The sequence below is a fragment of the Aphidius gifuensis genome, linkage group LG2 (assembly GCF_014905175.1).
Source record: "Aphidius gifuensis isolate YNYX2018 linkage group LG2, ASM1490517v1, whole genome shotgun sequence".
In the NCBI taxonomy this organism is placed as follows: domain Eukaryota; kingdom Metazoa; phylum Arthropoda; class Insecta; order Hymenoptera; family Braconidae; genus Aphidius; species Aphidius gifuensis.
Window position 1 is genome coordinate 29,359,444 of NC_057789.1, and position 27,661 is coordinate 29,387,104.

The following is a 27,661-nucleotide window of genomic DNA, read 5'->3' on the forward strand; positions in this document are numbered from 1 at the left end:
TTTATTTCAACCCTGTATATTCCTGCACTCCCTTGTACATTTTTCTATTTTTTTTTTTTTTTTTTATTTCTTCACCTTTTATTTCTCGACCGAGTGACCTTGACCCAATACAACAAGTACCTCGTTAATCTTAATTATTTTTTTTTATACAATTTGTATGATCAATTGTTATTAATTTAATATTAATTTGATATTTCTATTCTATTATTAGCCAGCATATTTACTTGTAATTATATTTCTTTTGTCAATTATTTTTAATTATCATTTGGTTATTAATTATTTTATTTTTTATATTATTATATAATTATATCAATATACTAAAAGAATAATAATTATTATTTATATACAAATAATCGATTGAATTTTTGGACATTACACGCAATAGGCTAGTTATTTTGATAGTCGACATCTGCAGGCTTTCCTACGAAATATGTGTGTGGTCATGTATGGTTTCGGTATCTCTTGTATTTTCTCTCAGGCCCTAAATCAGACTCGTCCTTTTTGCCCTCATTCATTTGTCGGTTTTCTCAATATACCTTTGACCTAATTCTTTCACGATTCATGGTGCGAAAGCTTTTGAAATATATCACGTTACATCAAAGATAAATAAACACAAATTTTATTTTTTGAATTTAAAAAAAGTGATGATTAATTTGCATTAATTATTTATTTATTCAATCAATTATTTATAGACTATTTGAAATTAATTTTCCGTAGTTAATTTAATTCAAATTTTTTTATGTATATTTAAAAAAATTCAAGTTATTTCAGCTGCAAAGTTTAATGATCTGTTAAATAATATTTATTAATTTTCTTTTAACCCTTATGTATATTTTTTTATTTTATAATGTTAGAAAGTTGCTCAATGCTCAATGTGAACCCGTGTGAACTTTTCTGTGTTTAATCGTTATCGACGGCGATCGGGCACGTCGAAGTTTGTGAAATAAACAACGGGGAATATAGTAGACGAGTCAACAAAGAATCGAGCTAGGTGGTCTTTTTTTTTTTATATATATATTTACACAAAGAGGTACTTGCCCGTGACATAAATATACACATGCAGTCACAAAATAATATATTAAATTATTATCATTTTTTATTATTATCTAAGACAATAATTTCTGGTAATTTTTTTAAATTGAAACTTGTAGAGGAAAAATTAAATGATTAAAATCTAAATTTTATTGCTTATTTTATTGTTGTTTTTGTTGTTTTTTTTAAACAATTATAAATATTAAAACTAGCTGATATTTATGTGTAAGAAAAATTGATTTATTATTTTATTTTTATAAAACACAAATGAAATTTAACTTTGCTCATTACAATAAAATAAGAAAAAATAATTTTTTCTTTTATTTTCTTTGAGGTACTTTTGAGAACTTCTATTTCAAGGTTTTTTAAATTCGTATTACCTATCCAATGACACTTAAATGCTCCTTGCAAAAATGAAGAAAAAAAAGAAAAAAAAGTTTGGTAATCAGCTTATCGCAGTATATGTTTGCCAAAGCGTTGACCCTACTACTTATTTATTTCTTTTTCTATTGAAATTTTTAGCTATATTTTATTATATTTTTTTTATTTTTATCTCACTTTTGTTCTCAACAAGCTACTGAAGATGAAAAGACATAAAAGTTTTTTTTAAAAAATAAAAATAATAGTTTTTAAAAAGAGACTTTGTCAATGGGATTATGGAATCGAGTTCGACAGAATGAAAGAATAAAAATAAAATTAAATAAATAAAAAAGAAGATACTAAATAGTTACCGTTTGTTACAAACTCATAGAAAAATAAAAAAAATTGCCTTTCAAGAAATTGAATTACCGGAATTTTTGGTTATAAACTGGAGACTTTAATGCCTCCAATTTTAACAAAAACGATTGTGTATTTCAATAGCCAAGATTAAATCTAAAAATATGAAAAAAAAAATGTATAAATAATTTAAAGTATCACTAATACAATTTACAATATAAATATGTTAAAAAAAAAAATAAATAAATAATATAAATATTTAAATTATTAAAGTAAATAAACAACAAATATTTTTTTTTTGTTTAATAATTTTACAAGTAAACACTTTGTGTCAATGTCACTCAAGTGGCTATAGACGTACAATCAAGTTTTGACCTTTTCAATAAAAAACTTGACACGACAACCTGTTTTAACAATAGTCATGCAAGTTGACTTAAAATAGAAAAAATAAATTAATTATAAATAAGTAAATGAAAATTTAAAAAAAAAAAAAATTAAAACTCTATATCCAGTTTTTAACTACTGCTAAATTTTAATTAAGAAATTAATTTTTCTATCAGATACAAAATATCTTTACAATATAAATTAATAAAAAAAAATTAATTTAATTTCAGGAGTATGATGATAAGGTGTCACGACATCCCTCAGTATTGTCAAGAAATAAAAAAGTAAAAAAAAAAGGGAGAATATAAAAGCCCAGAGTTCAATGAGGCGAAAAGAAATAAAAAAAAAAAAAAAAACCAATTGATATAGTTCTGAACTGTATCGAGTAAGGGAGGTAAAAAAATATAAAAAAAAAAAAAAATAGAGGGTGCAATGCTGATAGGACACACATTGAAAACTTAGAGCCGTTAGGTATAGGCCGACAGTAACGGACGCCTTGCGCTTGTTCCCTCGCTGAATTATTAAGATGCTACCAGATCGATGCTACAAAAGGAAAACACCGGACCGAATGAAATGACGAGTATTTTTGCTGGTTTTATCATGCATTATGTACATCGACCGTGGCTAGCCAATTTCACATGTGTAGCTTACATAAATGTAAAATATTTTTTTCTTTTTTATTTTATTTTTCTTATAAACCCTCATTTACTTTGTTATCTTACCCCATCGTTTACTTGCACAACTCTTATCGATGCTGGCATAAAGATAAATCATCAATTTTTTTTTTAGCTCACTTTATTATTTAAAAAAAAAATTATGTCAAATGTGAAATTAATTTTTATCATTTGGATGCATTCGAGATAATTACGAGAATATAATTTTTCAAAATATATAAATAATGCAGGTGAGAAAAAAAAAAAATTTATAAATTGAAAAATTAATTAATTACAGAGACAATAAAAAGAAAAATAATAAATTTTCATTGAAAATAATGATGGTATTCAACGGAATAAAAGAAATCTTTTTTATATTTATACACATGGTTTTGTATTATCATTAGTTATCTAAAAAAAAAAAAAAAAAATATAATAATGATAAAAATAATAATAAAATATATACCACAGTGGTTTTCTTTATTTTTATTATTTCTTCTGTCTTTGGTAGCATTTTTTTAGGTTTCCCTGAGGGTAACTTTACGAATTTTCTTTTTATTTTATTATTTCAGTATTCAGTGTCAGAAGGGACACATTCAGTTTGAGTTTATGCGACTGATAGCGAGTAAGCTCGTTGTCGGTGTAAAGGGACAGAAGAATAAAGGTATATACAACATGGTGAAAGGTCATTAGACCGATGAATAGGACAATCAAAAAAAAAAAAATAAAATAATAAAAAAAATCAAGAAGAGTATAATAACGAATAAAGAAAAAAAAAAAAAAAAAAAGCATATAGTAAACCATAAAATAGAAAAAATAGGGAAAAGGAAAAGAAAAAGAAAAAAATTGAACATGAAAAAAAAATATGTACCTATGTCTTCGTATTCAGCCAGGGTTATCGACTGACAAAAAAAAAAAAAAAAAAATACGACAGTGAGGATAGAAGAGGACGTATTGAGTAAAAGGCCAACAAAAAAAAAAAAGCTGCTATCTATTTCTATATTTATCCACGGGACCCTCACGTTATTGAAGTTCATCTTTATATATTTTTTTTTTTCGCCAACAATTTTTATTTCTCATTGTTTTGTTGGATTTATTTATTTAATATTATTATTATTATACTTTATTTATTTTTCATTGTGTTTTTCCAATTTTTGTTGAATAAAAAAAATATAATTCAATATTGTCTAGGTATATATTTATTTAATGCCAAAAACAAACTGTGAAAATTTTATAAATGTGAGAAACACGAGTTTGTGTATGACCTTATCCGGATCAGGCCATTGTTTATCTCTTCAATGACTATCGAGGATCGTTAACAACTTCACGAATACGAAAAATATATATTTGTTCGACAAAAAATAAGGCCAAGTGTCTCACCGTTTTATTTATCAAACGCATATTTGTTATTTTGCTTCTACCTTTTTAGCCCCTTTTATATTTTTATATCCAATTTATTTATCATTATTATTATCATCTATGTTTATTTATTATTCATTTGTTTTTTTATTAGTTAAACAATTTGATGAAGTTTTTTCGTTTTTTTTTCGACGTTAAATGACTGGCTTGTCATTGGTATTTTGAATTATTTAGTGACACATTTGTAAACTCCCCTAATGTGTTTTGAAATTTAATGGCCAAAAGTTATCATCGAAAAATTTTTTATTATCGTTCTGACATCATCGAATTTATACTGTTGACACAAAAAAATTAAATAGATAATTTATATAACTTTTTTTTTTCTTTTTAATTCAATTTTTTTCCTTTTTTTTTTTTTGATAAACTATGATGGAAAGTTTTTGAATAGTTTATTGATTATTTTATATGAAATTTTTTTTTTTTTTTTGTCTGTCATCAATTATTGTTAATATTTTTTTTGTACTGGCACTCGAAAAATAATTGAATTTGATGGGTTTTTTGAGTAAACTGAGTTATGAACAAAAAAAAGCGTAAAAATATTGTTTAAAAGGAAATATGTACTAATATTGTTAAAACAAAAAAAAAAAAAGCAAAAATGATCGATTTTCATGAATGATTATTTAATTTTAAATTATGATATTTAAAAATAATAAAATTAAACTATTTCGTTGAAAGATTTGTTGAAAAATTATCAACGAAAAGAGAAAACTTTTTCCACTCGACAATTTTTTTTTATCTTCTTTTCAACATAAAAAGTCTTGAGTTTAGTTTTGAAGTTAACTCTCGCGTGTGGGAGTAACGAGAAACTGTCCCTCCTGATTGTCACTGTCACGAGTGATACAGTTGCTTCAAAAAACTTGTAACAAACTTGTAATTTACTTTATGATGATAAAAAAAAAAAAAATCAAGTCTTTTTATTTATTTATTACTTGAAAAAGTAAAATAAAAAATAAAATTATCTTTTGAATTATTTATTTATTATACAAAACGTTTATTACGTTTCATTTTTTTTTATTTTCATTTTATGAATTACGATGTTTTGAATATGCTGACCGGAAATACACGAGTGAGCACCAAGTCGAGTGAAGAAACGATATTTTAACGATCCATTGCACAACAAAAAGTTTCACGTAACCACTCTTATATGACATATTTTATTTCTTCATTTTTTAATATTACAAACTCTCCCTCTTTCGCTCTACCTCCAACTTGTTTTCTCTTTCTTTTTTATTTTTTTTTTTGTTCATCTATTTGGCCAAGAAACGAAAAAGAATTTGCTTTTTTAAAAACTCAACTCCGGAAGTTTTTTCGCCTTTTTTCTTCTGTACATATATTAAAGTTTGTTCCGCCCGGAAGTTTTTTTCCTCTCGTCTTGCTTATTTACCCCCTCATCCCCCCTAGCATAATTTCAATATGTCTTTCAAGGTTTTATGATGAGGCACCAGAAAAAAATAAATGAAATAAGGAAAAAAAAATTATATAAATATTCATTTAAAGTAAAATATTAAAGTCAATTGGTAAAATGATGAAAGAATAACAATAATAATAATAAAAAGAAAATATTTAAGTGACCCAAGTTTATATTTCCCAAGAAACTCATCTTGAATTACCCTCATTAGCACCTTTGAGGCCCAAGAGAAATCGACAAGTTCAAACAGCCCAAAGCATTCATTAAACTTTCAAATATAAATTTCATATTTTTTTTTTCTTATTTTAATTATTTAAAAAAAATTTTAAATTTAAAAGTATTAAATAGAATTTTTTTTTTTTTTTTCTTCTTATTTTGCATTTTAATATTATAAAGTTTATTAAAAGTTAATTTAAAATAATAATATTTTTATAAAATTGTCAATTATAATATGAAAAAAAAAAAAATCATCAAATAATTTTTTTTTCTTTTTAAAAATTTCTTAATTACAAAATTTAAAGCATCAAATTTTTTTTTTTTTAATATTAATATACACTCTGGAATTGTGCTTTTCTATATGACAAAAAATTTTTTTCACGAGAATATTTTATTTGACATTGACTTGACGAAAAATTTGTGTCAATTTTTTTGGTTTTTTTTTTTAATTTTAATTGCTAAATTTATTTGACTGAATATTTTTATATTATAATTTATAAAAATTTTAATTTTAGATTATGTAATTTGATATTATGAAAGAGTAGAAGAAATATAAATTATTCTGTATGATGATGTGTGTGGTTATAAGTGTCTAGGGCATTCAATAATGACCTGATGATAGCTAACGAATAGAACATTGACCAAGTTGACTGTACATACACACATTATGCCAATAAAAATCTATTCACACTAGTGTAAGTACCATTATCAGGTATTTTTATAGTCAAAATATACATAACCAAGTTTGTTACGTTTATCTTCTTGAATATTCAAAAGGTATTTTGTGTTGCACGTGCCCGTAGCCATTTTCGAGGGCTCAATATATATTTGGTTATATGCTAATTTAAAACTAAATATCGATACCTATATGTATTAAATACTCATGCAGATATGTTTATATCACCATGGTTATTATCATCTCATAAATGCAAGTTCATGATAAATATTTGCACAAAAGATATTCATCAACGGATATAATAAAATTATTTACACAATTATTTATCAATTATTTTAAAGATTTTATTTTGCTGTTTGTTTATTTTATTATTTTTTCAATTTCTGTATTTATTTTTGTTAATAAAAAAAAAAACAAATTTCAATCTAGAAAAATGGATTTAAAAAAAATTGGATAAACTTGTTTATAACAAGCGGATTCAATTAAACTTTTCATAACAGAAAAATAAATATTTTTTTTTTTTTTGTAAACTCTAGTTTGAAATTTATCAAGTGCTTCAAGGCATTTAAAAAATAAATAAATAAATAAATAAACAACAAATATATATCATATTATAAATAGAATATTTTTTTAAAATTTTATTGATTTTTTTTTTCATTTTTTTTTTGAGGAAAATAAAAATTTTATGATAAAAAAATATTGAAACTGTCGGGGGATGATTTACTTGTATGTAGGTATATATATATCAACGTGTGGGACCAATAAAAAAAAAAAAAAAAAAACTATAATGATAATAAAAGAAAAAAAAAAAGGAGGTAAAAGAAAATTGTCAGTATGCGACACGAGCAGCAATTCTTTGGCCCGGGCTTATCGTCTGAGACCAGGCACGTTTTTTCCATTTCTCCCTCTACAATGACAACGTAAAAAATATATCTACCTTCTACCCCTACATTTATTTTTTTTAACCCTCTATCTAATAAACTTCATCGCACTTTATTTTTCCTTAAACTTACATGACCTCGTTTTTCATTTTTTTTCTCCACAAAATGACACACAAAAATATAATCAAGACAAAGTAATTAAAAAAAAAAAATAAACAAATTTGCACTTGTATTGATTTTAAAACCCTTTTTATCTATGTTATATTTCCCAATTAGTAAAAAAAACATCTAGTGCATATTTAAAAGTACAAAAAAAAATAAGCAAAAAACCTTTTAAAAAATTAATTTTAAATAAATTAAATTATTTTATGAAAATTTATAAATATAGTAATTTTTATTATGATCAAATTATTTTTAGCTATATTAGTTTGATAATAAAATTAATATTCATTGTCTTTTACATGGAAAAAAAATTAATTATAAATTTTTAATTAACTAATGCAAATGTGATTATATTTTATATTGCGGTTATTGATGAATTAAAAGTCGCTAAATTTACAAAAGCATATGTAGTTTATGTGTGTATATATATATAAATTTCTGCACCCCTTTTCACGACTTTGCCCAAAGGGGTCACCAAGTAATTGGTTTCATTCTCGTGGAAGCAGGCGTCCTCCTTGAACACGATGGAGCTTTCAAGATGGCGATATACCTTTACCACTCCCAGTCATTTTATTTACCTCTCTCTTTCTGTCTCTTGTGCTTTATTTGTGTCTCTTTTTCTTGCACATGTACACTGAATTTCCTCAATCTACCACTTCACCTAGTCCAACAAGATCACCCAGTATTTTTTTGGGGGTTAAAATTCTACTTGGTTGGCTCGTGCCCTCAGGCCAAAGTTTAACGTCTATTTTCTGCTATAATTATGCAGATGAGCCAGTTAGTTATGATAACAGTCTGGCGACGTCTGGTTATCTTATACATACACTTTAAATTCACTAAAAGATAAATATAAATTTCAAAATGCATCACAATATAATTTTTATTTAAAAAAAAAATCAAAAACAATTGAATTTAATTTTTATCATGAATACAAATAAATGTGTTTCATTATTTTGACACGTCAAAAATAAAGCAATAACAATTTTTTTTTTTGGCAGATTGAGACTTGATTTAAAAATAAATAAATTCATGTGCACATTGATCACAGTTTGATGAAGGGGAATGAGGTTTAGTAAATTAAACCAGGCGTGATCGTTTGTTTCAATTATTGTAAGTCACGTATCGTTTGTCGTGTTTGTTGCCACGTTGTAATTTAATTAAAGACCCCACCTACCCACCTCTCTCTCCCCCCCCCCCTCCCACATCTCCATGTCCTTTTTTTACATTATACACCAACGCCTCATGATAAACCATTGTGATCACGCGATTATTTTGTCTCTGTATGTATATATTAAATAACATTTCATATAACCACACACGTATCAATATCATCCACGTGCAATCCGCTTCATCACAAAGTTCATGAATTGAATAATAAATATATCGTGTTTATCCAATAAATACAAATAATAATATCAATAATAAATTAAATTTATATTTACTGTAATTATTATCAATATTGTTTTTATATTTTTTCTTTTTTAATTCAAGTTTATAAATTAGAAACCTTGCAAGAACATTTAAATTTAGAAACAAATGTAAGTCGTTGAATAAATTAGATTAATTTAGTAAAATGCTAATTGAATTGAAAATAAATAAATAAATTTATTTAATTTTTTAAATTATTTATATTGTTATTAGAGGTAAAAAGGTTTTTTTTTTTTTACTTTTATATTTATTGTAATTTTGTCAATGATAAATATGACCCAGTTGAGATAAAAAATTTCGACGCAATTTATTATAAAGATGCTTTTAAAAAAAATGATAGGTACACACAACTGCTATCTTAAAATTTCCACTCATGAGCTTTGTGTCACTGTATTTTTGTCTCATATTATTTCCCTTTCCTTAAAAACTTTTACTTCAAACTTTTGTATACGAAAATTCATTGTCTTTTTTATTTTCCTCTTTTTCTTCGCCAGTGTTTTATTACACACTCAATTTTGACTACACAAACTTTATCATTTTATATAAATTTCACGCATATGAACATAATCTTATATATTTATCATAATTTTTCTTATTTAATGCCGAAATTCTGCTCACCTTTTGTGGATTAACAGACAAATATTGGATTATGTTATATAATTTTTCATTCTTAATCTTTGTAGAAAATAAATAGACTAATAAATGAACAAAAAAAAAAAACACTAATCCCTTTAAAAAGTAGAAGACAATTTAAAATTATTCAATAATATCATCAGGTAATTTTTAATTAAACAAATTTCAATTATTTTCCAGCATTTCAACACTAAGAAAAAAACGAAAAATCATCAGATCACCCCTCACCCCCTTGAGCACGTTTTCAAATAAAAAAAATTCAAAAAACCACGTAAAAACAAAAAATACAGATCAAAAGAAAAACTAAAAAAAATTTGAATATACAAGATAAAAAAAAAAAAAGGAAAATACAATAAATAAAATAAAAAAAAAATTGTTTAAAAATTTTTCCTTTGGTGATTTATATAGAACGATGAAGTTGTGTGTTGGCTACCTTTATTTTTAAAAAACTTTTTATTTTTTATTATATCCACTATGAAATAAAAAAAAAAAAAAAAATAGTAATGTCGAAGGAAAAAGTTTTTTGCCCGTAAATATATAGTACACATAGCCCTGAAGTACGAAACGTGACCGATCCGTTGTCCCACAGGGTTTGCCTCAGATTTCCCCGGATAATAATACTTCTTATACTACTTACATTGAACCCGAGTCTACTGGACTTGAGAGAGTCACTTGCATTTTGTCCCCAAGAAAAGTGAAAAAGAGTGTTAAATAAAAAAAGGAAAATATTAAAATTAAAAAAAAAAATAAACAAATACTCAAGAGAGATAAATATTAAAGAGTAAATAAATTTTTTAAAAAAACAATTTTAAACATTAAGAAATTTTTTTGACATAATAAAGGACCATCACCACCCCCAGCAACATCATGTCTAGCTCTATAATAAATGTCCCAAAGTAAAAAAAAATCCACGTACAACAAAAAAAGTGACACAATATTTTATTTTTTATTTTTTTTGTTCATCTCAAGTTTACCATCCAAATGGAATTTTTAAAATGGCAATTCGTGTTTCAACACTCTATCATCAAAACACCATCCAATACATCCTCAATGACACTGCACTATTTTTTTATATATATAAATTCTCAATCAAAAGCAGAAAAATAAGAAGAAAAAATAAAAAAAAACGGTCAGAAATTTTTTTCCCAAGATGAAAAAGTTGATAAAGAAAATAAGTAAATAAAAAAAAAAATTTTTATCAACTAGTTGTATGATGACGTAAGCAATATCAAAGTGGTTAACTGAAGTGTAAACTTTTATGAAAAATATTTAATGAAGAATGTGCTAATGACGATTTGATGGATGAGCAAAATGTACCACTGATCGTCGAGAAGAAAAACTTTTATATTATGATTGAAAAAGAAAATAAGTTGGCATTGGTTTTTTTTTTTTAGATATTTTTATTTTTATTAAACACCTTTTTTAGAGAGGGATCTAATATCAATGTATAAAAATGTGGGTGGGCTGTGGGGTGAGACGAGAAGAGAGAGGAGATTCACCGAGCCGTAGCATGAGCAATGGCCTAGACCGTCTGAAAGTGATATATATTTTTTCAGTAAAACAACCAATTCAATTTGTTGCTATATCTATAATAGCAACACTAGTCATCACCCCCCTTTTTTTCCATCTTGGTTGAATAAAATGATACAGAAAATAAATTTAAAAATAATTGAAATAAAGAAAATGAATTGGAAAATAATTGAAATATTTTTTATCAATTCTAAAGAAATTTGAATTATATTTTTTGTATTGATTGGTTGATATGAATTGTAGAATGGTTTTAGAAATTTTTTTATATTATGTAAAGTGTAATAAATAATAAAAGTAAATTAGAGTCAAACAAAAGACATAATGTGTTGAAGCAATGTGACTTTTTCTTTTTTTTTTGATGAATTTTTTACGAGGTGAATGAATATTTTATCTCTAGTATATTTTTCACTGGTGAGTATGTAATAACTATTATTTCTTAGCTACATTTTCATTTTTTTTAAAAAGTGATATCGCGTGATGGAGTGTGTCACTTGAATATTTTAAAAATAATTTTAAAAAATTTATTGAACATGAAAATAGTAATACAATTAATTTGAGTAAATGGTAATTAAAAAATATTGTGTTTTTTTATTATTGATGAATAATTTTAAAACATGAAAGTTGAAAATAAATTAATTGACAAAGGAAAAATGACAATTTGATTTATCAGACAATTAATTTGATTGAATGATAAAATTGTTTTGTAAATTGAAATTTTTTTTGATGTTAATTTATATAAAAAATTTTGAGAATTGAATAATCAAAAATAATTAAAGATATATTGATTTTTATTATTTTGTAATTACAAAAAGATTTAATCTGAAAAAAAAATTTAGTTTTTTAATAATAAAAACAGAGTAGTAAATTTTAAAATGAAAAAATATATTTGATAAAAGGATATGAAGAGTTTAAAATGAAATAATTTCCATGAGAAAATAAGCATCGTTATACGAGGATATTTTTTAAAAAACCCAGGAAAAAGCTTGACAACTAGTCCGTGGATAGAAACAAATAAACGTTCACGTGACAAATTCGAGTTATATTTTAAAACATAAAATTTATGTGATGTATATGTTCGTATACAAGTTTTCTTTATTCTTGTTTTCTCTATTCGTTCGTTATTTAACATGTATATTTTGATCCATTTATTTCAGCCCATCCACATTTTACATAGACACATATATATATTTATAAACTTTGGGATTAAATAGTAATTTCGTTTCGACGGCTTACATGAAACATGTAATTGGATCGTTATAGAACCTAGTAGAGATACTGAAAACTTTGAGGTTTTCTGTTTGACGTTGCAAAAAGCAAGATTGGCTAAACAAAATATAAATAAATAATATATGGAAAATAAAAAAAAAACTAGTCTTTACATGGATCTACATTAAATTCATATTTACAAAGTGAATAAAAAATAAAAATAAAAAAAGTATTTCAACAAATTCAAGTCAAAATTAATATTATCAATTGAAAAAAATATTTCTAAATGGAAATTTAATGAAATTATGTTTCTAGTATTTAGACAACTACTAAATATAATTATCTTAAAAGTTTTAGAATTTAATTTCAATTATTTATATTTTTTTATTTCAATTTTATGTTTTCGTAAACTGCAGATAAAAATTGAGACTGTGTATCATTCGTTAAAAAAAAATATTTCTAAATGACTTTTTCATGAAATTATAATTTTATAATTTAAACAACACATAAATATTACTATCCTAAAAGTTTTAGAATTTAATTTTGATTATTTTTATTTTTTTTTAAATTTTATATTTTCTGTGATCAAAAAAAAATATAAATATAAATTTGAATAAAATTATAAACCTCCTTCATCATTCGAAAAAATAATATTAAATTTTCACTAAATTGTATTCTTTTAAAAAACAAAAAAAAAACATGTAAAAAAATAAACTATTTATAATTTTTGTATTTCATTTTATCTTGTATATTTAAAAAAAAAAAATTCAACAAAATTAATTTAAAGTTTTAATATAATATAAAGTATATTAATATTGAATGATGGAGCTTGACCCAAAGTAATATGGTCAAGGAAACTTTCAAAGCTTTTATATTCAACAAAAGTTATGTACACATATATATTAATATTAATATAATATATAGAATATATGCACAAGAGGAAAATTCGATTATCGAGAAAACCAACTTGTCAAATACGCTGATGGTGTATTGAATGAGAAAGAGGAGTTTTGTCGATATCACATAATATAATCCAACGTTACCTCTTGATTTTACTCTATAGAACAAAGTACAATTTTCCTGCTCTCTTTATTTATCCTCCTTTTGATTTATATATATATATTTTCTCTTTTTATTTACCTATACAAAATTTATATATCTATATAGTGGTATTGCCTTTACAAATTGTGTGATATAACCTCGTCCTTCATCCCTATTTTGCCTCGTCGACTATCCTATTCACTGATTCGCGGACCACCGTAATCCGGTATGAATACGGTAATTAAAGGCGCGTCTTGTTTGCGGCCATTTGAAAGAGCCAGATTGCGTACCTTGTGTGTTTTTGTGTTGGTTCTATATTCATGTATAAATGTATGTGAGAATTAGAAAAAGAGAGAGACTACTATATATTCGAATCAGACCAACATGGCTCTTGTATTCCAGGTCATCGAGTTTTGAAAATGGCTGACCCGGCTGCTAGCTGTTAATTTTCACCTTCCAACAATTCAACTAATCCACCATGTTTTATTCTAAATACTATTTGTATATTGGATTTTACATGTTAACTTGAGCTAATTTATTATCATTATTATTTTATTGGAAATCATCTTTTGATATTTAAGCTCGCAGTATGAAGGGTTATTTGTTGTTGAGATTATTTCGAGTGACATAGTGTGGTTTATCAATGGAAATAACTGTCGATTGTTTTTAAAATTTAGGCATTTGACTTGTCGGTATTGGAAGACGGTTATTATTTAAAATAAAAAAAAATGCAATCATTATTTTGTCAAGCTTTATATATTTTTTTTTCATTTGACTCATTCTTTTTATCTTTTTCATTTTGTTGTATTGTATGAAGAAACTTTTTGACTATATTATTTACATATGTATAAGAATACAAATGAGTCACTTGATGGTAGTGACAAAGTTTGTTTGTAACTTTAAATGCAATATTAAAGTTTTGTGTTTTAAATATTTTTTATTTTTTTCTTCAATGTTTGATATGTATTTTATGATTTTTTATAGTTTGAGTAATTAATTTAGTTGGTATTGAGGGACAAATAAAGATGAAGGGTAAAAATGTTATTATTTAAGTCTGTACTTATCGATAAAAATTTAATTTTCGCATCACGAGCTGTACAGCTTCTCAAGCACGATTATTATTGTTTTTATATTTATTTTTTTTGCTTTTTTTTATTATATATATATATTTTGTAATGCGTGGCTTTTATTCTTTTGCACCCTTCAACCGTGGCGAGAGACGATAAATTTTGGGGGATGAGTTTTTCTACATTGGGTTGAAGGAATTCCTACTTCGAGCCTCGAAGCACGTTTCACATTATTGCGAGTTGTGAAAAAGAAAAAAAAAAAAAATAAGAAGAAAAATAATAAAAAAAGAATGAGGAAGGTATGAGAAAAAGGTTTTGAAATTTGGAAAAATTGTAAGGTCTTGAGATGCTGCTCTGTGTATATGCCAACTTGAGAAACAAAAGAAAAAAAAAATAAAAAATAATATAAATGATGAATTCAGGGTGAAAATAAATTTCATCAAGGTAAAAATAAAAAAAAAAAAAAAATGAAGAAGCTTAATGAATTACTGGATAATTTACATTTAAAATTCTATGAAATGACAAAGGGTACTTTAAACTAAAACTCTGTTTATATATTTATTTTAAAAGCAACTTTAGTCACCACTTTATTTTCATTTTTGACACTCCTGAATGAAAAACCAATTTAAATATATTTTATTTTGCATTTTAAACATTTTTCGAAGGATATTTAAAATTAAAAGAAAATAAATTAAATATTTTTAATTATATAATTATTTAAAAAAAAAAATATACTCTAAATTTATAAATGACAAAAAAACTTTTTTTTCAATTTTAATTATTGCATAAATTTTAATTTAATTTAGAAAATTTATATATTTTTTTTAAATTAAATTCAAACAAACCTCTAGGCTTTTCGACATTTTTTTCTTTTTCAATATTTCAAGTAAAAAAATGTCTAAATAATTTTTAAATTTTTAAAAATAAATAATTTCATTTTTTTTATCTCAAATATATATTTTTATATTTTACATAAATTTTTTTACTTCCTATATATATAAATATAAAGTTTGAATATTCGATTAAACCTTTCTGAATTTTATATTTTTTATTTTTCAAGTTAGATGGCCCGAGGTCGATTTTAGTCGTCTTTCTGTGCTTGAAATATTCAGCGAATGTATCGATACCCGAATAGATATTCGTGGACGCCTAGGGGATCTAGAGGAATTTAATAATCTACCGACGAAAATCTTTTTCGAAAGGTGTGTGTATATATACGTGTATATTTCTCAGTCCCTTCTTCACTCGTTTATATCGATAAATGGTAAATTTTTTTTTTTACTTTTCCAAATACTTTCAATGCTTTTTTATTAATAAATGTAAAAATCAAATCAAAATTTTGTTATTTAAATTGTCATGTATTATTTAATGCTATGCTAAAATATTATAAACTTGAAAAAAAAAAAACACAAATAAATTCAATAAAATAAAATATTAATAGTCACAAAATGACAAAACTTTGATATGCCATTTGAATATATCCCCGGAGATTTTTAGAGGTTTATCGAAATGTTTAGAAGGTTTTTAGACTCGGTAAATTATTTATGAAGCACGTATTCAAGTCTGGTAAATGGGGCTAGGTAAATAAAGATAGAAATAATTATTAATGCATGAATGGTAGAAGCATTTTCGGTACAAAGAGCCGACATGGGACTAGTCACTAACCCGTCTGACCATATATTTATACATACTCCTAGCTTTTTTTTTTTTTCACCAACAAAAGTATCACCCTGATTTGAGGCTGTGAATAATGTTATAACATGTAAAATATTTTTAAATAATCTCACGTCTTTTCTATTATTTATTTTGTCGCAAAATAAAATAAAAAAAATAAAACAATTTTTATTCAAGAACATCAACTTGAAGCTATATTAATATTTCTAAAAAATTATGTGTAGATAAAAGACATTGTAAACACACGTTTTACTTGAATAATTAATTTTTTTTTTTTAATGTAAAAATTAAAATATTTATTTAGGGTTTAGTGAGTTTTTTTTTATCATGGTTTTTTGATGTTAATTTATATGAAAGACAGGCAGTTACTGGCTCGGTATTTATGATAGGGCTGACTTTTGGTAGATTGCCAAAATTCAAAAGCTTATGTATATATATATATTGTGAAAGTATCGTTGGGTATTTGAGAACAAATGAAATTTGTGTGCAAGACCAAAGTCCCGTAGTTGCAACCACCAGTTGCTAAACTAGTTGAAATACGAACAACGTATAGTAGGCCTCTATAACTTAAGTACCTCTGTTACTTTTCTAACGCCTGTTGAATTTCCATTTTAAAAAAAAAAAACTATATACATATTCTTTCTAGCAGAAAAATTATATTTATAAAAAACTTTTGATATTTTTAAAGCTTGAATTATAAATTTATTTTTCAACTTGAAGCTTAAAATAAAAATAATAAAAATATAAATTATATTGTAAATTGAAATTTAATTGGACAAATAAATCTTACGGCCAATTAAAATAAAAACGTAATGAAAATGAAAATAAAAAAAAGCCAATAATTGAATTGAATACTTTGAAATAAAATAATAATAAAAATAGCGTAGTTTAAATTTAAAAATAAAATTTAAATTGGAAATTTAAATATACTTCGTAATGAAATGATACTTGTCGATTGAAGTACAGTAAAATGTACTATCAATTTTAAAGTAACAACACAAACAAACTTACACATGCACACACACGCAAAGTATCATGAATTCAGTTCACGCTAAAGTTTGTAAGCGGCCAACAAGTGGTCTATATATACTACAAATTGCTGAGCTATCTTGCACCTAGAAATAAACCATATCAACATTTTGTAGCCTAAAATATATATCACTTGATGGTAGATCAACATCAGGGTAATCTGCCAAGCAGTAATTGCTAATCAATTTTACAATATTTTAATCTTGATTCACTTGTATTTGCTCACCTATTCATCTAATTATCGTGGCTACATGATTAAATTTTCCGTAAAATTATCCACAACAAAATAATCTTGCTACGAAAAATTGATCCATGTAAATTATTTATCAAGATGATTGATAAATTATTTCTACAATTTAATATACTTAATTGATAAATTAATTGAGGTTTAAATAATGTGTATTTTTCTCTTGATAATTTTATGTATATATTTTTAGAAAATAATTAATTTGATTTGAGTAAATGTATAAATTGGATTGTGTATTCCCAACTCATGCATAAATGCATTTCAACAAAAACCCTTATATATGTATTTTATCCTAGTGACCATTTTCGATTAGTTATATTCGTACTTTTGAATTAAGCATTAAAGGAAATTACTGTTGATAGTCATTGCTATCTTGAGAAAGTTTCTCGCTTTGTGTAAAATGGACATGTTCGAATGGACGGGGCAAAAAGGATTGCAAGTTCAATATCTCATTAAACTAAGTGTCTTGCGTGACTACGAAAAGCATTTCAATTCTATCTCTCTGTGTGTTTGAAATATATTATGGCTAAACGTAAATGCAATACGATTCATTCGATTTTGTGGCAAAGGTTACATGAAAAAAAGCTACAGGTTGTAGCAAGAAAAAATAAATATGAAAAAAAAAAATGGCAACTTAAAAAGCAATTTACCTTGTAAAGAAAGAATAGAAAAAAAATATAGAAAAAAAAAAAAACTACCCTCAGTGAAATCCTCACCAATTAGACATCCTCAATTGCAAGGGTGTCAGAAGGGAATCGAATGGATGCTCATCACTCTCATTAGTGATGATTATTTTTTTTTTTTTTTAATTTCAAAGAATCTGAACTCAAGTGAAGGGAATTAATTAGACATGGAGAAAAATAAAAGTTTCTTTTCATCAGGAAATTTCAATTTAAAAAAAAAAAAAAGCAGTCGATAAAAGAACGAAATTTTTTATTTTTTTTTTTGATTGAAGAACGTTGAAATAATATTTATTTATTCTCAAAGGTTTCTTTGATAAATATATGTATATTAATAGTAAAATGGAAAATAGAAAATAAGAATAAAAAAAATTACAGAAGCTAAAAAAGTGCCTGCTCAAACTCCATGAATACTTGAAAAAAAAAATATAAAAAAAAAATAAAAATTATAGAATGGAAGCTGTACATGGTTCAAGTATATCTCGTTGTTGTTCTTGAGCTTCCTCAGGCTCGTTTGGTAATTTTATTTCTCGTCAGTTTTTACCCTCTCTATTTAATAATATATATATTCACCGACAACTCGTTGTCTACGTTGTCGCGTCATTATAGTTCAATCATGCACAGATGCTTTTCTTTTATATGGCTTTGCAATTTAAGCAACTCGAGTATCTCGTTTTTATTTTATTTTATTTTTTCATCTCATTCTCTGTCTCAACCCAAGAACCCCAGTCTCAATATTATATGTATATAGTTATTTATATTTTTTTTTTTTCGACCTTTTTTATATGTATATAATATCTGAAGAAGAGGATGATCTATATCAATTCAACAACAACGAGGATGGTTAAATTGCTTTTCAGTATAATATCACACAGAGTTTTTTATTTTACAGGCTAATCTGTTTTTGTACCTCAGTATATTCACGTAACCATGAAATACAGTTGAAAGATATTACTTCAAGCATACTGAATAACAACAAAACACTTATTTTTGACAAAAAAAAAAAAAACTATTTATCAAGTTCAAAAAAATTAATATAAATTATTTGAATGAAGAAAAAAGTTTACATGTTTATTTTAAATTTCATGTGAAAGAATTATTAATTAAAATAAATAAATTATTTTTTTTTAAATTTAAAAAACATTTAAATGCTAAAAAATAAATAAATTTTTTTTGTCAATAAATTAAATATTTGTTGAAATTCAATTTAAACTAGTGTATAATGAAAATAATAGTAATATAATAATAATGAAGAAATAGTATGAAGCAAGGTGCTCTGAAAACTTGGCAAGATTGTGAACAAGTAAATGTATATAGGAAAGATCTTAATGAGGCCCATTCATGAAGCCATTATCACAAAGACCCCAGTTTTCTCTTACTCAATAATCATACTTAAAAGCAACGGTATTACACTACATTACTACCAAAATCACTCTCAGCCTATATCATTAACTTGCAAATAATTCAAATATATATATTATACATTTAATATCGCGTTCATAAGTATACATAATAAAAGAAAAAAAAAAAAATCATATTTATTTTGTCTCTTTTATGTATATAAAAAATTATGATAAATAAAAATTTCTTGTCACATCATTAATTCAAAATATTTTACCAAAAAATATAAGACTCGTTATTTATATTTATCTTGGGTTTCAAGATGAAAAAATAAATATTTCCAAGTGTAATGTATAATAAATGAATCATACAATTTCTTTTTGTATATATATTTCAAGTATTTTGAGTATTTCTGAGTGCTCTTCCGGCATTGAATTGATGTATTTTATTATTATTATTAATAGCACTAACCTTACATATATTAACAGCAAAACAACAGGAAACCACTCGTTGATTTACATAATAATTTTAATTATTAAAATTTGAAACTCACCTGTAACAAATAAATAAAAAACAGCTAAATTAATATCAAAATTAAACCAGTGTCAAATTGAATAAATTTTAAATAATTTCAATTATTAATTTGCTATATTTTAATTAGAAAAATTAATAATAAATAATATCACAATTTAAATAAATTGAATCATTTTTTTTTATCTTTTAAATTTCGATGTTTAATGTCGTTTAGGGTTTTCAACTTTTATTCCAGCTGTTGGACAAGCTAGATATTAGTTGATGGAAAATTTTCATTTAGAATATTAGTCTTTGTCAACAACCAATATGTCGACAGTCACAATAGCAACCTTTTGAATTTATCAACGATTTATCTTCTACTCAAATTCACATACATTTTCCTTTACCCCTCTTTTATCTCTGTTCACTCTTAACCTCTCCCTCTTTCTCTCGAGCTTTTTCTCTATAACGAATATCCAGTAAATTCACAAATTCAATAGGTACTGGATATTCGACAAGCGCCTTGGAGAATAGCATTGGTTTGAACTGAGGGTGATGAAGAGAAAATACTCGTTGAATTTTAGGGTAAAATCTATCCAGCCCAGACGTATATGATAATTGTCGTCGTCGTTGTTGTCGTCGTTGCAATATATACACTAGTGATGGGTTTGAATTTCTGCACTTTGTACACAGATATACACTTGAAATCTCATCCCTACTTGACTATGTACCAAAGTGTTTCGTTGAATCCAAAGTACGAGTTTTCAATTCAGTGTAATACAAACGACAGAGGGTTAAATTTTTTATATATCTTTCTTATATTTTTTTTTTATATGAAAAGAATAAACTATCAAGTATAATTTTTTGTTAAAAAAACTTTTTCACACTTATATTATCAATAAATCATTTAAAATTATTTGTTTACAATGTAAAAATAAAACTTTAAAGTTTTTTTTTTTCCTTTGGCAAGTTGAAGGAAAAAAGAGTTTTGTATTCCGGATGATACCCTAAATTTAAACGGAAACTTGAAAACATTAACCCACGATTTCCGTAAAAAACTTTTTTAACCCATAACACAGGAAAACGTGAAAGTTTCAATGCCATCTCACATAGAGTTAAAATCTTGGTAGCAAGTTTTTGTTGAATTATCGAACAGCAAATCAAGATTTTCATTTGTAACATTTTCCTTTTTTTATTTTCTTATCATTAACCTTTTTTTTTTTTTGAAAAATATCTTGTTACTATAATCTCACAAGATAGTGGCTATCTAATTACATCCAATTTTAAAAATTGCCACCCATCAAAACAAATAAAAAATAAATCTCAAATAAAACTATATTATATATAAAAAGTAAATGAATGAATGAATGAAAAAAAAAGGAAATAAAATTGAAGGGTAAATATAGTGTAGGAATGAGAAATACATAGAGAGAAATAGTTGAAAGACCTGGTTGATTTTCACTCGTATGACAATCTGTTCATCGACGGCGTGCTTTTGATGGATGGTGAGACTCGAACAAAAGTCAACCCACTCTCTCTCTCCTCTCTCTACTCTACTCTCGCAATGTGAATTCAGTGAGTGACCACTGTGTGAGAGTATATAACAGTACGACTAAAATGCAAAAGGGATGAAATACTAAATAGAGAAATGAAAGCTATATAAAGGATTTTGAAAATTGTTGAACGAATAAACGGAAACTCAATGCATTGCAACGCACAGTTGGATAACTCTATCTCCACTCAACTATACACACCAGTCTCTCATTTATATATCTACATCATACCTAACCCTTTACACTACTATATGCATACATGTATATGTTGACAATGAAATCACATATAGCCTCTGCAAAGTTGCAACAATGTACTTTGACTTTAAAACCACAAAAAAAATATATATTCTACATTTTATTGTCTAAGATGATAAATAAATTTTTTTAAATATTTTTTTCAACTGAATTCTATTGATTTTTAATTATTTTGAATAATAATTTTTATTAAATTTAATTACGAGTATTTATTATATTTATTTATTCAAGTAGAACAACTCGGGATTTAGTCAGACATTGGATTTTTGGTGAGCTGTTTACCAGTGGTTATAAATAAATTGAAAAAAAAATTATAAAATTACTTTTGTACAGTGATTTATTATTTTGTGTTATGACCAAATATTTTGATGTTAAAAAATATATTTAAAATAAAAATTATAAAAAAATAATGTCACTGGAACTTTAACAGGCGCGTGTCTACCCTCCTCGCGGCTATATCGTCGCTGAATAAACATGACATTATTAAGCGTACTGCTGCCCGGCAAACCCTCGTGAAAATTAACATACAAATTGAGCAGCAGCAGCAGCAGTGGAGAGTAAGAGACAAAAATATATATAGATACCGTAATATTCAGAGTTCATGGGAAAAAAACCATCGTCATCTAGTATGTTTGCCTGCTCGACCACGTTTGAATTCAAATGTTTGTGTATCCTCCTACTACCGTAAACCTTAATTTTCTCATTTTTACTACTCTTTTCTTTTTTACCATTAAAAAATAAATATATAGACTTTTTTCGTGTAGAATGAGATTTTTAGGATTGTTAAAAACTCATGTCCCTTGTGATGCAGGGAGACGAGCTAAAAAAATTATATATATCCATATATGACGAATGAAAAGTGCGAGTGGAAATGCACCCCAATCCTCTGAATACAAATGATGAATTACGAATATTGGCAAAGCCTGACCGGTATTATAATTGTACCAAAAAAAAAAAAAAAAACAACAAAATGGAAAAAAAAGATAAATAAAAAATTGGGGAGAGATTCAAATTATTCTTCTCACGATAGATAAAAAGAAGAAAAAAAAAACTTGAGACACGTCTTATTCTGACATCTCAATGTCTGTTTTTCTAGTATATATCTCTTCGACTTTTTCCACTTTGGACGTCGCACCCTCGGGATTCGATCTGCACAATGTCCCCAATCTGATTTCCGCCAAGTTTAATTGAGTGTAGCACGTTACCATTGGTAACATTGCAAGTCCTTCAATTTACAAAACTTTTAAACAACCAATACAAATTCTATCTTACGTGTAAAACTCTTTAAAACATTTGACAAAAAATAAATAAAAAAAAATATAATTAATATTATTTTATGAATTAAAATAAAATAAAGTAATTGAAAATTTTTTTAAATTATATTTAAAAGACACTTTAGATAATAAAAAAATGAATATGCCACAAATTTTTAGCGGCTAGATGATGAAATTTTAAGTATCATAAGTGGCCAACATCAACGATAATAATGTACTGGTATAGAGAAGTTGAACAAGTGTATATATGTCGTTTATAAAAAGAGAAAATGTACCACAAACGTGTGTAAAAGAGAAAAGACAAAAATGAGAAGATGAGAAAAAGGGGTGGTTGGGTTATTCATGGAAAATTTATGAAGGTTGTTGAAATTCAACCGCAAATGTACTAGCCCAAAGTCCAGAAAATGCTTTTGGCAAACGTTTACTAATGAAGCCCGGCTGGCCTTACAGTAAAAAGATACTAGTAGTATGAGAAAAAGTAACGTGAAACACCGGGTGACTTGAAAATTATTCAACGGCAGTTGCATTTATTTGAGATTTTAGGCTTATGAGTTTCTAATGGACACGAAAATTCTCGTATACCTTTTTCCCAACCAAACAATAATAAAATAAATCTCTCACTTAAAAATACCAGAAAAAAATTACCTAAATTTTTTAATTTTCATGGCTCAAGTGTTGACGGGGTAAAAAAATATAATATAAAATTATTATCATCAATTTTTAGCCACGAAAAATAGTCAAGAAATATTTTAATATTTCATTTTTTTTTCGAGATGATTTACCGGAAAAAATTGAGTAATAATTTGAGCATAGATATTGTTACACCCTTTTTATATACATGTTCAGACACTTGGTAGTTTATTGAGGTCTTAATTAACGTACCACTGTTAACATTCAACAAACTACTCTATTTTTTTTTTTTTTTTGTTCTCAGTATAATAAAGCTACGACTCTTGTGCGCGAAAATAAAAAAAATAATATAATTAAAAAATAAAGAGAGTGTTAAAAAATCACGATAAAAGAGTGCGACAAAATTTAAGAGGGATGTTAACTATCACACTCGATTGGAAATGAGAATTTTTCTCTTCATATATACTTGTGCGTTGACTTGATACTATTTTTTAATAATAATTTTTTTCAACGGCGTTTTGTTAAAATCGTTTGATTATTTTTATTCAAGCTGATCTTTGTCAGTCAGCTATTGCCATTCTGGGAATAATATTCAAGCACGTGTCCTTGAAAGCCTCATCAAGATGCAGATTGAAGTGAGACAATTTTCTTTCTACTTGATCGAATTTTCTTATTATTTTTCACGCCCATCTTAAAATGTTTCATTTTACTTTATCATTATTTTCGTTATGGTTTGATATTTATTAAACAAGAATTTTACAATTAGATTCTTCATGTTGAATTTAAAATATTTCTCATAATTATAATAATATATATTTTTAGTGGATGTTTATAATAATTGTACAGTGCGATAAGTAATTTAGCTGAAAATTTCAAGATTCACGAAAGGAATGTATGTAGTTTGAATTCTCCGAACGTAACGGTTAAGCGCTTTTTTTTTAGACTTAAAAAATTTCATTTAAAATGTATACGTGAATAATAACAGGTAAATTATATGAAAGACTTAAATACAGATAAAAATATACGACGGGGTGAATAATAGTAGTGACAGGAAAAAAATGACGAGTATCAAAAAAGTTGACTTGTTAATGATGAAGCTAGATTAAGGAGTACCTGACTCGCATGTAGATTAAACAACAAATTACACATTTGCATGATATAAAAAAAAAAAAAAAAACATTATTTAAATATTAATTATAATTTACAAAAAAATTATTTAAATATAAAAAAATTTTTTGTTAATTAAAAAAATTGATTTAAAAAATAAATTAAATATTTTTTCTTTTGAAATTATTTGATAGTAAAAATAATAAGCTTAAATTTTCTGAAGATTTTAAATAGTTTTAAAAAATTATAGATATATAAAAATCAAATAAATACTTTTGTAACTATTTTATGTTTTTTTTTTTTTGAATCATGAAAACTAACCGAGTCGGATTTTATGACATGGAGCTTTCACTTTAACTTGTGATTTCGTAAAAATGAGATTTTTAACATTGCTTCATTCACACATTTTATATTTTTCAACTTGGACGTTATAAAAATTGAAATTTATATTTAAATCAATATCCCAAACAAAAGAATAATAATAAAAAAAATTTTGTTCAAACACTACTTGCATTACTTTTGTTGAAAGAAAAAAAAAAAAAAACAAATTCAATTTATTTTATTAAAAAAGCTCTTGATAAAGTAAATTAATTATTTTCATTTGAGCTATAATTAATCAATAAATATATATCAAATATTAAAGTAATTAAAAAAATTAAAAAAAAAAAGATAAATACATTGTACATTTGTAAATATCATGTTGTATTTTTTAATTAAGAGAGTTTATCTCTCAACAACGATCCGTAACGAAATACATCAACTGGGAATATACACAAAGCATATAACCAAGGTGCGGTTTTTCGAAACACAAGGGACATTCGCGAGAAACGAGCAAAGAGGGGAAAAGAGCTAAAACAAGAAGTGCAAGTGATTAATGACTTTAAAGTCACGGGGTAAGCCTCGACGCGTCGTCTAGAACGCCTCTGGGATTGCTACAGGGCTTTTATGTTTTGTCTGATGGTGTATATATATAAATATATTTACCAACAATGTCAATTCAGTGGCGTCCACATGAGACAACCAACATTAACTTCAATACAACCTGCCATTATAAAGGAACAAGTTTATTACCAAAAAAAAACTTTACACATTCACAGTAAAAAAAAAAATGAATTCATAGGAAAAAAAAAGGGGGTTGATAACAGGTAAAAAGATTTTACTTGCTGCTCACGAGTAAAAAAAAACGAGCACAGAGTACGGGGGTCGGGTACAAATTGTCTCGAGAAAAACTGGAAATCAATCTACTTTTTACGTGACTGCTATCTCATTTTACTCAATTTTACTTTTTTTTTTTTTTAAACTTTAAGCTTATTTTATTCAGATCCATACTTGAAAATAATACTGTCGTAAATTTAATATTCTCTACTTATGCATTACGTATATTATTCGACGAAATGACAATTTTTTTTTTTTTTTTTGATATTTAATTTACTTTTAAAATAAAAATTAAAAATAATGTAATATTGTATTTTTTTTTTTTCTTTTTTGCTCAATTGATTAATTTTTATTATTATTGTTTTTTTGGAATGGTGGTCAGGTGGTGCTTTTAGATATATTGAGGATGTCTTGATTTGCTTATCAATCACTTTGTTGAATTTTATATATTTATTATTGAAATTGTAACAATGCTTTTACGTGAATCTCATGGGCCATCCATCTTTTCATGGATCGACAGACACCCTCATGATTGTCGTTCGAACGTCACTCGACTTGGAAATATATTGATTGAACGCACACACGAATAAAAAAATTTTTAAAACAAAATATCCTTAACAAATCATTTAAAAAAATACGAATTATTCATGTCAAATTTATATTGTTTTATGTGTCTGTAAATGACTTAGTAAAAGCTCGTAAATTTTTATCGATAAATATTTAAAAATTCAAGCCATAAATGTCAACGAAATTTAGAAGGAAAAAAAATTAATTAATTATATTTTAAAATAAATCCAAGACGAGTATAAATTTATGTGTCACATTGATAATTAAATTAAGAAAATTTATAATTATTCTGGCTTGAAATAAAATCAAGTATAACGAGTGAAAAAAAAAAAATAAATCAAGATGAAAAATTTTACTTTTATAAATCTTTGATTTCTACCTGTTTGTTTTATTTAATTTTCTTTCTACTTTTTTATCTTGAAGTAATTTAAATTATAAGCTAATAAATAGAGGGTGACGACGCATTATTTGGTATAGCATTTTGTTGAATGTTCCCCATCGTTCTCCGGATACACCCAAGACAAATTATTCATCGCTTCTTCCTCGACCAAACCTTTTATTTTATTATTATTATATTTTATTTATTTTTTTATCCTATTTACTGCCACGAATATTCAGCCTCAATGAACCCAACCTCAACCCATAAGAAACAAGTGATTTATCTACCAACGAATAAGCGAAGCAATACAGCCAAGTTGGATATCTCGTTTATTTTCACCACAAAACACCGTTACCGCACTTCTTCAAGGGTAAAAAATAAATAAAAAAAAATATAACTCTAAAGAATAAAATTGTGACGACAATTTCTTTAAGAGTTATATACTTTATTTTTATCTGCATGCATTTTACATTTTCTTCAGTGTATATTGCAAAATAAAGAAGTCTAGATTCTCAAGTACACGATCATCGGTATGCTAAAAAATACTCAAGGATTTTCATCGTTTCAAAAATAAAAAGATATAAAATAACGTAATAAGCAATTGGATGAAATGACAGTAGTAAAATTGTCGAGAGAAATTCTAGACATACAGCAATTTCATGTTTTTTTTTTTCTTTTAAAATTTTTTTAAAACTGTTATTTTATTCTCCAAGGCTACAGTGTCCATTGTTGCTATCTTTAAGCCTTTTTTTTCAAAACTTTAATACCCAAATAAAACGAGGATGTACTCGAATATCATGCAAA

The 27,661-nt window shown here is 25.5% G+C and overlaps 1 protein-coding gene across 31 annotated transcripts in view; it reads right to left on the bottom strand.

Annotated features, from left to right (window-relative positions):
- Window positions 1-27,661, bottom strand: part of LOC122850136 (CUGBP Elav-like family member 4) — a 368,827-nt gene that overhangs the window by 54,734 nt on the left and 286,432 nt on the right. Inside the window, exon 1 of one of the 31 annotated variants that reach the window (XM_044149182.1) lies at window positions 19,896-19,913. The exons of the other annotated variants lie outside the window; for them this stretch is intronic. The gene's annotated coding sequence lies outside the window, so the exon portion shown is untranslated. Of the gene's footprint in view, window positions 1-19,895; window positions 19,914-27,661 lie in introns of those variants that run through there. 31 annotated transcript variants of the gene reach the window in all.